The 10,319-nt window shown below is 42.2% G+C and overlaps 1 non-coding gene across 1 annotated transcript; it reads right to left on the bottom strand.

Annotated features, from left to right (window-relative positions):
* Positions 1 to 9,993: 9,993 nt before the first annotated feature.
* On the bottom strand, positions 9,994 to 10,103 carry LOC136401956 (U6 spliceosomal RNA). The gene has a single exon (XR_010750877.1). It is a non-coding gene; the product is annotated as a U6 spliceosomal RNA (small nuclear RNA).
* Positions 10,104 to 10,319: the final 216 nt, after the last annotated feature.

The following is a 10,319-nucleotide window of genomic DNA, read 5'->3' as shown; positions in this document are numbered from 1 at the left end:
ACAAACAAATAAAAAAACCCAAGACAATCTGACAGGTTTAAAGGCATTGTTGGCTTAAATTTCTAGCATTTTTTTATTGGTTCAATTAGGTACAAGTGGCTCCTTAAGTAGTCCACCTATAATCAAGAGACAATTTCTGCAGCAAAACAAACACAAGGTATCTTGGCCTTAGTATAACAGACACCTGGGTGTGTTTGTTATTGGCCTATAGGAGGATGCCTGACCCATTTCTAACAGCATGGGACCAGTGTATTAATCATGATGCTTTTGGTAATAGGTAATAGGAAAAACAAATAAACCAGCTTCAACAATAGGAAAAAAATGTATTACCTCCCATACCAGAGAGTTGAGGAGGTGGTAGGAGTGGACCGGATCAGTGAACTCAGCTGCCCAGTGCTGGCAGTATGATCTTGATTCCTTCTGCCCATCTGGTCTGCTGTCCTCCACATGCATGCTAGTTCCTCTTACTCACAAGATCCCAGTACCAGCTCCAGGATCACATCCTCACACAGTGCTAAGAGCCAGAACAGGAGAGAGCACAAGATTGTCTTGAGACCCCTTTTTAAACAGAAAACAGAATCTGAACTGAACCTTTCAGACCCTCACATCTTAGATTGACAAGAATCCCAACAAATGTCATTCTTAAACCAATCAGTAACAAGTGAAATCAGGTTATCAATTGGCTTAGCTTAATCAAGATGTATCTCCAAGAGGCTAGGAGGGTCCAGCCTCCCCTAAGTCAGATAAGTGCCTGTATAGAATCAGGGTTTTGTTAGCAAGGAAGTGGGTTTGGGAGAAGGGGTGTGGGGTGAACAGCAGTGGTGTCTGCTATAAGCTCTCATTCTTAATTTATACACAATAATATTCACTTTTTGTGTTGTACAGGTCTATGAGTGTTGTGTAACATAATTAAGATATAGAAAAGTAGATTATGAAAGTGAGTGGATGGATTCATGATCAACCAGCATGGATTTACTATTGTGGTATAAACAAGCAAGAGAGACTCATGGTTCTTATACATTGCATTCTTTGTTCTTTACACACTTCCAGGAGGACAGCCAAGCAATGTCTAAGACCAGTTCTGGGAAGAAAGAACAGTGTGTTATCGGGGCTTGAAGATAAAAAGACTCCGACTCTGGAGCTATGACCAATCTTGTCCTGGTGACTGTTTATGATTCCCAGGTAGCCAGGTGAAAGGCCACCTCTTATTGCTACCCTTTATTGACCTGATTGTTTCCTGTGTTCCCCAAGACTCACCAACCTTGCTTCATTTTGCCTATGCTTCTTGTCAATTCCCAGCTAGTTAGCTGAGGTAGTGTGACCCTGAGTCAGGATTCAGGACCTGTTTTCAGCCTAAAGACAGAGGCTGAGTCTGCAGAGTGCCTTAATCCAGGGAGGACAGGAGTGCTTCCAGACTGTGTGGTGCTAACATAGGTTTGCCTCTGATTAAAAAATATTATGGCAGGACTGATGGACTATTGTAGGAGACAGGTGTGGCCTCTGGAATGAAGTTGAACACAATCAATAATATAGTTAATGAAATAATGACTGTAATAAGAATAGCAAACACAGTAGCTAACATTTACAAACCCAAAGACTGTCTGGTGAGAGCGGCTTTTCAGCCCCCTTCAACAATACTTGCAGTGTTTAAAGGCCCATGAATGAGCCCAACTGTGCCTGAAACTGCAGTCATCTAACCCAGGGTGCTTTCTTCCAGGGAGTTGGCGCCAGTGCTTGCCTTTAATTGCCTGGGGCCAGCACTGGCCTGGTTAGTGCCTTTGTGCAAAGCAGAAAAAGTCTCCCCTTCCTCCTGATCCTTATTTCCATCTATTAGAAAACCATTGTGAATATGCAGTAAAATTGTAATAGTAAACATATGATTCCTTGGGTCGTGAACTCTGAACAGTGTCTTTAGGTTGCAGTCAGTACTGCTGTAAACAGTAGTCTCAGGACTACAGGATGAGAAAAGTCCCTATTGTCTCAGGAGTGAAGCAGGCCTGTACGAGTAGTTGGAAGGTGTCCGACGGTATGTTATGGTACTTATTTTTTTGGCACTTATGGAGTGTTACTACCTTATAGGTGTGTTGCTAAGTGCTATACAATAAATATCTCATTTAATGTCCTAAAGAAAACTGTGGACAGGTATTATTTTTATCTTTATTTACAGACGAGGAAATCGAATTTTAGGGGGTTTCTATCACTTGCCCTAATTCACATGGTTATTAAGTGACAGAGCTTCCCTCGCGTCTTGATTGGGCTAGTGCTGAAGTTACCACTCTGCTTCTAAATACACGTGCACATGTGTGAGCATGGATATAATTTTTAAAATTCTGTTGGAATTTATTTTGGTAATTATAATGGATATGCATATTATCATAAATATTTTTAATATATTTTTGTTGGGTTTCTCTGAAAAAGAGAAGTGAGCCTTGTGATAGTTAAAGTACTACAGAAGTTGATGATGTAACTACAATAAAAATTGCAAATATTAAGGGAAAAAATCTCTCTTTTTAGATGAAATGACTGAAGCCAATATAAGTAACTGATTTACCAATAGAGGTGACACAGTGCTTCTGTGTTGCTTGCTTCTGTGGGGGACAGGTGTGCTTTTGCTCAATTAGATGATTAGTCCTCCAATTTGGAAGCATGTTGGCAAAGATTCAAGCCTGAGAGGCTGATCTTTTTCAGAGATAATCCTTAAGATCTCATGAGAGACAACGCAGTGGCTTCCTCTTAAACCCATGCCAGAGAAACTTAGTGGCCAAAGACCAGGTCTCTCTTTCTTTTGGCATCTGTAGTCACAGGAGTATTGCTTTTGGCCCAGCAAAATACTTGCTAAGTCCTGCTATTTCACTGTCTTCCCTGAGAAAGCTGGTTGAAGGGAATGAGGAGTGAGAAATTTTACCCAACAGCTGCTTATTTGGTTGTCTCCCAGAAAGAATTCTTAATTTAACTGATTTCCTCTTCCTGACTAGATTTAGCCATTAGAGTTTCCTATAAGAGTTTAACCTAGAGTTTCCCTATGAGAGTCTCTCCCTGGATTGTGTCTGCCTGCCTCACAGCACCACAGCTGAATAATTGCCAAGAAATTCACATCTTGTCAAAGCAGAAGAGATATGTACAACCAGATCCAGGTGGCTGGCTCGTCAATACGGTTGGATTCAAGAAGTATGTGCAAAGCACTTCCCCAGCTACTCTCAGGTGATGGAAAGGTGAGCTGGACAGTCTGGGTGGGACCTCTAGACTCTCATGAGTCATTCAACAAATAACGAGGACCTACTCTTTGCTAGGCACTGTTCTAGGCATGGGGGATACAGCAATAAACAAAATAGACAAAACCCCTGTACTTTCTGGTGGGGGAGACAGACAACAAAGAAATAAATAAGTCAATGTATAATATGGTAGATAATGATAAGTGTTATGCAGGAATTATTGTAATCTAGGAATATATATTAAAAACAAACAATGAGAAGCAATCAATGAACAACTAAAGTGATGCAATTAGAAGTTGATGTTTCTCATTTCTCTCCCTATCTGTCTTTCTGTTTGTTCTCTCGCTAAAACAAACAAACAAACAAACAAACAACACCCTGTGATGTTAGGTGTTGGTGCAAAGACTTATGAGATGATGATGGAGGAAGAAATCCAATTTGACTGAGGAGGGAAGACTCTTGGAAGAATGTGTGCAAGTTGTGAGATTTAAGCTGGACCCTGATGAAAGTTTAGGCCAGATGAATGCAGCCACAGTGTAGGGAGGGAGGGAAAGAAGTCTCCCCTCATGAGACATTTCAGCAAAGGTCCAGGAGTGATGAGCAGAGATAGAAAGCACACTCAGGGGAGCTGAATAGCTTACCCCAGCCTCAACAGTGGGTGAGATGATAGGTGGAACAAAAATCTGGTCTGGAAAGGTATGTAGAGGCCAAGTGATGAGGATTTTGACTAAGGAGTATGGGTTGAGCTCTGCATGCAATGGGGAGTTGTTGAGTGTTTTATGTGGAAAGTGCTCTGAGCAGATGTTTGTAGATGGCAGTGTGTCAGCTAGATGCCTTGTCCAGGTGCAAGGAGATACCTGGGTTGGTGCTGGTCTTGGTGGATGGAACCTAGTGGAACTGAGTCAAGGAGAGTCTTTGGTTTCCCTTATGAAACAGGTGTCATTGTCCTATTATTCAGATAATTTCAGGATAAAAAAAAATGTAATCTTTCCCACATTCAGTAGATTGAGGCACTGAGAGGTTCACAGCTTCATCCTTTTATAGTTGTAGTTAAGCAATTTGGGAGCTGGAAACTTGAGACTTATCAATGACTCTCAATGATTTCTTGAAGCAAACCTCATTGAAGGCTTATGCAGGTATACCTTGGAGATATTGTGGGGTCAGTCCCAGATCACTTCAATAAAGTGCGTATTACAATACAGCGAGTCATAAGCTTTTTGTTAGTGGAGCATTTAGCCTTCAATTTGTTAAAAAAAAAAAAAAGGACATCTGTAAAGTGCAGTAAAGTACAATAAAATGAGGTATGCCTATATAAAGAGGTGTGGCTTGTGTCTTTTCTTGACAAATTATATCTGGATAATCAGATAAGTTTTGGAAAGGAATGAGTTCCACTGTCTTCACTCTCCTGATGTTGAGTTCACCCTCATCATTCACAAGTATTACAGAGCCCTAAAGAGATGAGAAGAAACAAATACTTCAATTTTACAAGTTTATTTCACTATTATTCCCCAGTTGACTCCCTTTGCTAACAGCCAACAAAGATATTTGGTTTACTTGAGTTTAAAGACAAAAAGAAAACCATTTCTATTCCCTTGTTCTTTCCTCTTCCATATTCTCCTGCCCTATACTTATTAGGCTCATTTCTGTCTCCTCTCTTTGTTGGTGTTTAAGAGATGCTTGCATAGGGGTTTTAGACATTTTGCCAAATGATGTGTATAATGTGACTCTTTCCCCATCTTTCCTCAACATCTTGAGTGAAGTATCCATTTCTCAGAGATGCTGTGTGGAGTTGGCTGTATTATTTTGGCCCATTTCCTGTTGGGGGCGGACCTGGAACAGGACTGCCCTTTGGGGGGTACACTGAACTGGCTACAGAGACAGATGTGATGCATGTACATTCTCGCTTCAATTGGAAGGCCAGCCCAGCCCAAGCTTTTGTTCTCTCCCCAGGGATTAGTAGTGGAAATTTGAAGCCAGTTGAGGAGGGCTGGCAAAGAAATGGGTATTAACAATGATACTTTGAAAGTACAAAGACTTGCCAAGACTTAGGTCCTTTAGTTGTTTTCCAGGATCATTCCGAGTCAGTCAACACAACAGCACTAGAAACCCCAGAATCCTAATCCTATTTGGCTCTACCTGTATGCCTTCTCATTGTTTGTTTAAGGGTTTTCTATGCATGTGTGTTTTCTGCAAACACATGGCAGTTAAAAAATATATTGTAAAATGTGTCATGGGGTGGAACTGGGCTGCTCCAAAAGGGAACTAACTGTAAGAACCATAAACAGGGAGGGTCATTGCAATCAGCAGTTGTGCCCTCAACTCGAGGGCACTGGTGGGTTGAATGAGCTGCTATTCACACTTTTTAAAAAAACAAAACAAACAAAAAAAACCACACCAAGTTTATTTGCTTTTCTGTCCCTTCAGATGTTCTGCATGAAACCATCTGAGGCCATGAGTGATTCTGAAGCAGCACTTGGTGGGGCTTAAGAGCTCCAATAGCCTGCATTTGTAAATTGATTCTAGTACCACCAATTCCAACATGGGTGTTGGGCGGAAGGAGCTTCCAATCAACACCAAGCAATTCTCAGACACCCTGCTGGTGTGCTCCTGGTTGTCCGAGAATTCAGCTCATTTCTGACACCATTTACCCAGAAAAAGCATCAGATTCCACAGGTTAAGGGTTCAGTCCTACAAGACTGCCCTGCCCCACCCCCAACTTCAGAGGCCAGGCCGAGCCCATGCTGTTACTTATGTTTCTGACTGACCAGCTATAAAGCAAAAGTTCCCATAAACCCTTCCTTGGGTTCAATTCATTTGCTAAAGTGGCTCACAGAATTCTGAGAAACGCTTTACATACTAGATTACTGGTGTATTATAAAAGGATATGACTCAGGGACAGCCAGGTGGAAGGCATGCCCAGGGCAGTGGGGGAAAGGTTGTGGAGCTTCCCTGTTCTCTTAGATCAGTGGTCAGGAACCTATGGCTCACAAGCCAGATGTGGCTCTTTTGATGGCTGCATCTGGCTTGCAGACAAATCTTTAATAAAAAAATAATAACGTTAAAAATATAAAACATTCTCACCCTGGCCGGTTGGCTCAGTGGTAGAGCGTCGACCTGGCGTGCAGAAGTCCCAGGTTCGATTTCCGGCCAGGGCACACAGGAGAAGCGCCCATCTGCTTCTCCACCCCTCCCCCTCTCCTTCCTCTCTGTCTCTCTCTTCCCCTCCCGCAGCCGAGGCTCCATTGGAGCAAAGATGGCCCGGGCGCTGGGGATGGCTCCTTGGCCTCTGCCCCAGGCGCTAGAGTGGCTCTGGTAGCAGCAGAGCGATGCCCCGGAGGGGCAGAGCATCGCCCCCTGGTGGGCAGAGCTCGCCCCCTGGTGGGCGTGCCAGGTGGATCCCCGTCGGGCGCATGTGGGAGTCTGTCTGTCTCTCCCCGTTTCCAGCTTCAGAAAAATTAAAAAAAAAAAAAAAAAAAAAAAAAAAAAATATATATATATATATATATATATATATATAAAACATTCTCATGTATTACAATCCATTAATTTCTTACCGCTCATGTTCATGGTTGCAGGTGGCTGGAGCCAATCACAGCTGTCCTCCGGGACAACACCAAATTTTTATTGGATAATGCTTAACATACACGGGTCGTTGTATGGCTCTCACAGAATTACATTTTAAAATATGTAATTGGCTCTCTCAGCCAGAAAGTTTCCGACCCCTGTCTTAGGGGCCACTTTCCCAGCACATCATCTGTTCACAGACCCAGAATCTCTTTGAACTTCCTCCTTTGAAGATTTTATGGGAGCTTAATTACATAAACATGATTGATGAACTATTAGTGATTAATTCAACCTCCAGCCCCTCTTTCCTCTCTGGAGGTTGGGGGATGGAGCTGAGAGTTCTGACACTCTCATTACATGGCTGGTTTTCCAGGCCCCAGCCCTCTCTCTCTCCCTTTCCCATCTCTCTCTCCAAAATCAATAAATTAAAACAAAATTTTTTTTAAGAAAAAATTCCAAGAGTTTTAGGAGCTCTGTGCCAGAAACAGGGACAAAGACCAAATATGTCTTTCTTTCTTTTCTTTTCTTTTCTTTTTTTTTTTTTTTTGTATTTTTCTTAAGTGAGAAGCAGGGAGGCAGAGAGACAGACTCCTGCATGCACTCAGCCAGGATCCACCCAGCATGCCCACTAGGGGGCAATGTTCTGCCCATCTGGGGCCATTGCTCCATTGCAACTGGAGCCATTCTAGCACCTGAGGCAGAGGCCATGGAGCCATCCCCAGCGCCCGGACCAAGTTTGCTCCAATGGAGCCTTGGCTGCAGGAGGGGAAGAGAGAGATAGAGAGAAAAGAGAGGGTGAAGGGTGGGAAGCAGATAGGCACTTCTCCTGTGTGCCCTGGCCAGGAATCAAACCCAAGACTTCCACACGCCAGGCCAATGCACTACCACTGAGCCAACCAGCCAGGGCTCCAAATATGTATTTTTTATTACAAATCACAATGTGACGATTTGAATCCTGGTTCTCCCTCTTCCTAGCTCTGTGAGCTTGAGAAGTCATTTCATCTTTCTGTGCTTCAGGTCCTCATCTACGAATGAGGCCATGAAAAGGATCTTTGTCATTGGCCTGTGCTGAGGATAAAATGGGTTAATTCCTATAAAGCCATAAGAACAGCCTAGTATCTAGAGCTAGACCTTTTTTTTAACACTGGTGCTAAGGGACCTAACCAAGATTCTTAAATACTGTTATAAAACAAAATTCAACTGAGAAGATTTGAAGATCTAATTGGCTTTATTCAATGACTCATAAATTGGTCAGCAACCCATCTAGCAAATAGAAAGGAGCTCTGACGAGTTGTACAAAATAGAAGACATTTTTTGGCAGAAGGGGAGGAAAAAAAGTTTCTAGTAAAGAGTGGATTATTTCAGGCAAGATCATCTTTGTTTGGGCAAGGGTGGGGTTCTATCAGGCAGATTACCTCACTAGTGCTGACCAGATAATTCCAGATTGAGTAAAGGTCACATTCCTGGGAGAGGCTGAAACTGTAATTGAGTCTTAGTTTGCTGATGGGGGACTTAGCATAAGTGACTCCATTTTGGTACCATTGTTAGTTTTTTAACAGTACTGTGTGTAAATTTAGGTTAAAAAACAGAGTAAAGGGAAGCATGGCTTCTTTTCAAAAGGAAAAAGAGCTTTCAAATATAAGGGGTGATATGAAGAGAGGAAAAGCTTTCTAGCACCAATTGCTGAAATAGGGGTGAAGTTCATGGCTCCCATGGATTAGAGTGTTGGAGTATACCTTACACTTTCTCCATTTCCACGATAATTGGTTCATTTGTGTAAGTTACACCTGCTTTTTGTAGAGTTTATAGAATAACTTAAACCCAGAATAGTCGTGGTTGTACATTTTTAGGGACTTGGGCTTGAATAAATAACTTCAGTGACATTTCAGAAAGGACTGCCTGACTCTAAGGGTGTCCTACACAGCCCCCACCTATGAGCAATAAACTATGTGAGTAGGGTGGCCTTTGGAAAGGCCTAGAAATGGGAGCTTTGTCTCTTTCTCTCCTCCAACTCTTTCACACAAATACTCTCCTGGCCTGTAGCAGCAGCAGCCTCTGGTTTTGAACATAAGGACATTTGTTACATGTAATCATTTTATAAGGCTGCTTATTTCCATTATAAATAATCATGAAATTGGGGGTGAAGGAGAAAGGTAACCACATTTTAAGCTACAAGAAGGCAATGATTTATTTTTGGTGTCTTTATTAAGAAGCCTAGTCTCAGTCAGATAATTTGCAGCAAAGTTTTACTCTGGAGCAAGTTTCCTCAGCCATGTTAAATCCATGGGGGGAAATCCTCCTAGGACTTAAAACTGAAAAATAGACAGCGTTAATAACAGAAACACTAATGTAAAGAGCAGGGAAAGAAAGCATATTCTAACCATTTAGGGAAAAAAATGGGTAAGATGTTACTAATAAGCTCTGCTATATTTTTATCATACTATTTTCTTCATCTGAAGGAATATTGAGATGAGATTTTTAATTCTGATTATCTGACAGCTCCCATTTCTAGGGCAAATTATTAGCAAGGGTTTTATTTTGCTATTAACTTTACTCAAAACTTAAGAGGACACAGGTTTGCTAGAACCTAAAGGAAGACATAAAATCTACAGACAAGAATGCCATACGGGCCTGACCTGAGGTGGCAAGGTGGATAAAGCGCCGACCTGGAGCGCTGAGGTTGCCAGTTCAAAACCTCTGGCTTTGTCTGATCAAGGCACACATGGGAGTTGATGCTTCCTGCTCCTCCCCCCTTCTCTCTCTCTGTCTCCCTTTCTCTCTCCTCTCTCTAAAATTAATTTTTTTTAAAATGCCATGAACAGAATGCCATGAACAGCTACTTCTAGATTCCCTTTCATAACCTGTGTGGACATGGACTTTCTTCTCCAGTGGGGCTGGGGACAAGGTTGGCAGGGCCCATAGCACCATCCTGGGTATGGTCCCAACCTACATCCCATCTTTATCTCTCACCAGCCCACTGCAGCCCATCTTGCTGCATACCCTACATTCCAGCCATGCCAAACTGTCCACTGGTCCCAAATATGCCACATTTTAAACACTCCTGCCACTCACCTTTGCTATCTGTAAGTTGTGGTTCATTTTTTCTTTTTTTTATATATTATTGCTTTATTTTCCTTTTTAAAACTGTATCATTAAAGCCATCCACATCCATAATTTCTAGGTCTCCTTAAACATTTTATTCTATCTAAGCTAGGTGTAAAATATGGAACGATTCACAAATTTGCACGCCATCTTTGAGCAGGGGCCATGCTAATCTTCTTCTCTGTATCGTTCCAATTTTAGAATAAGTGCTGCCAAAGCAGGCACAACTCATCTCTTAAGACTTATCTCCAATATGACTTTATTCCAGAATTCTTTCCAACTCCAAGCAGTTAGTGGCATCTTCTGCTGCTGCTCTATGGCAGCCGGTACCTAGCTAGTTCATTGTGAAGTTTAGTCAAGAGTGGTATTAGTTTATAGCGCCAGCTCGCCCTGATCCAGAGAAGGCAGAGACCAAGCTTGCCTATCTGTTCCCTCTAGCCC

Source organism: Saccopteryx leptura, chromosome 3 (genome assembly GCF_036850995.1).
Source record: "Saccopteryx leptura isolate mSacLep1 chromosome 3, mSacLep1_pri_phased_curated, whole genome shotgun sequence".
Lineage (NCBI taxonomy): Eukaryota > Metazoa > Chordata > Mammalia > Chiroptera > Emballonuridae > Saccopteryx > Saccopteryx leptura.
Note: the sequence above shows the minus strand (reverse complement) of the source record. Positions and strands in the feature narration are given on the sequence as shown.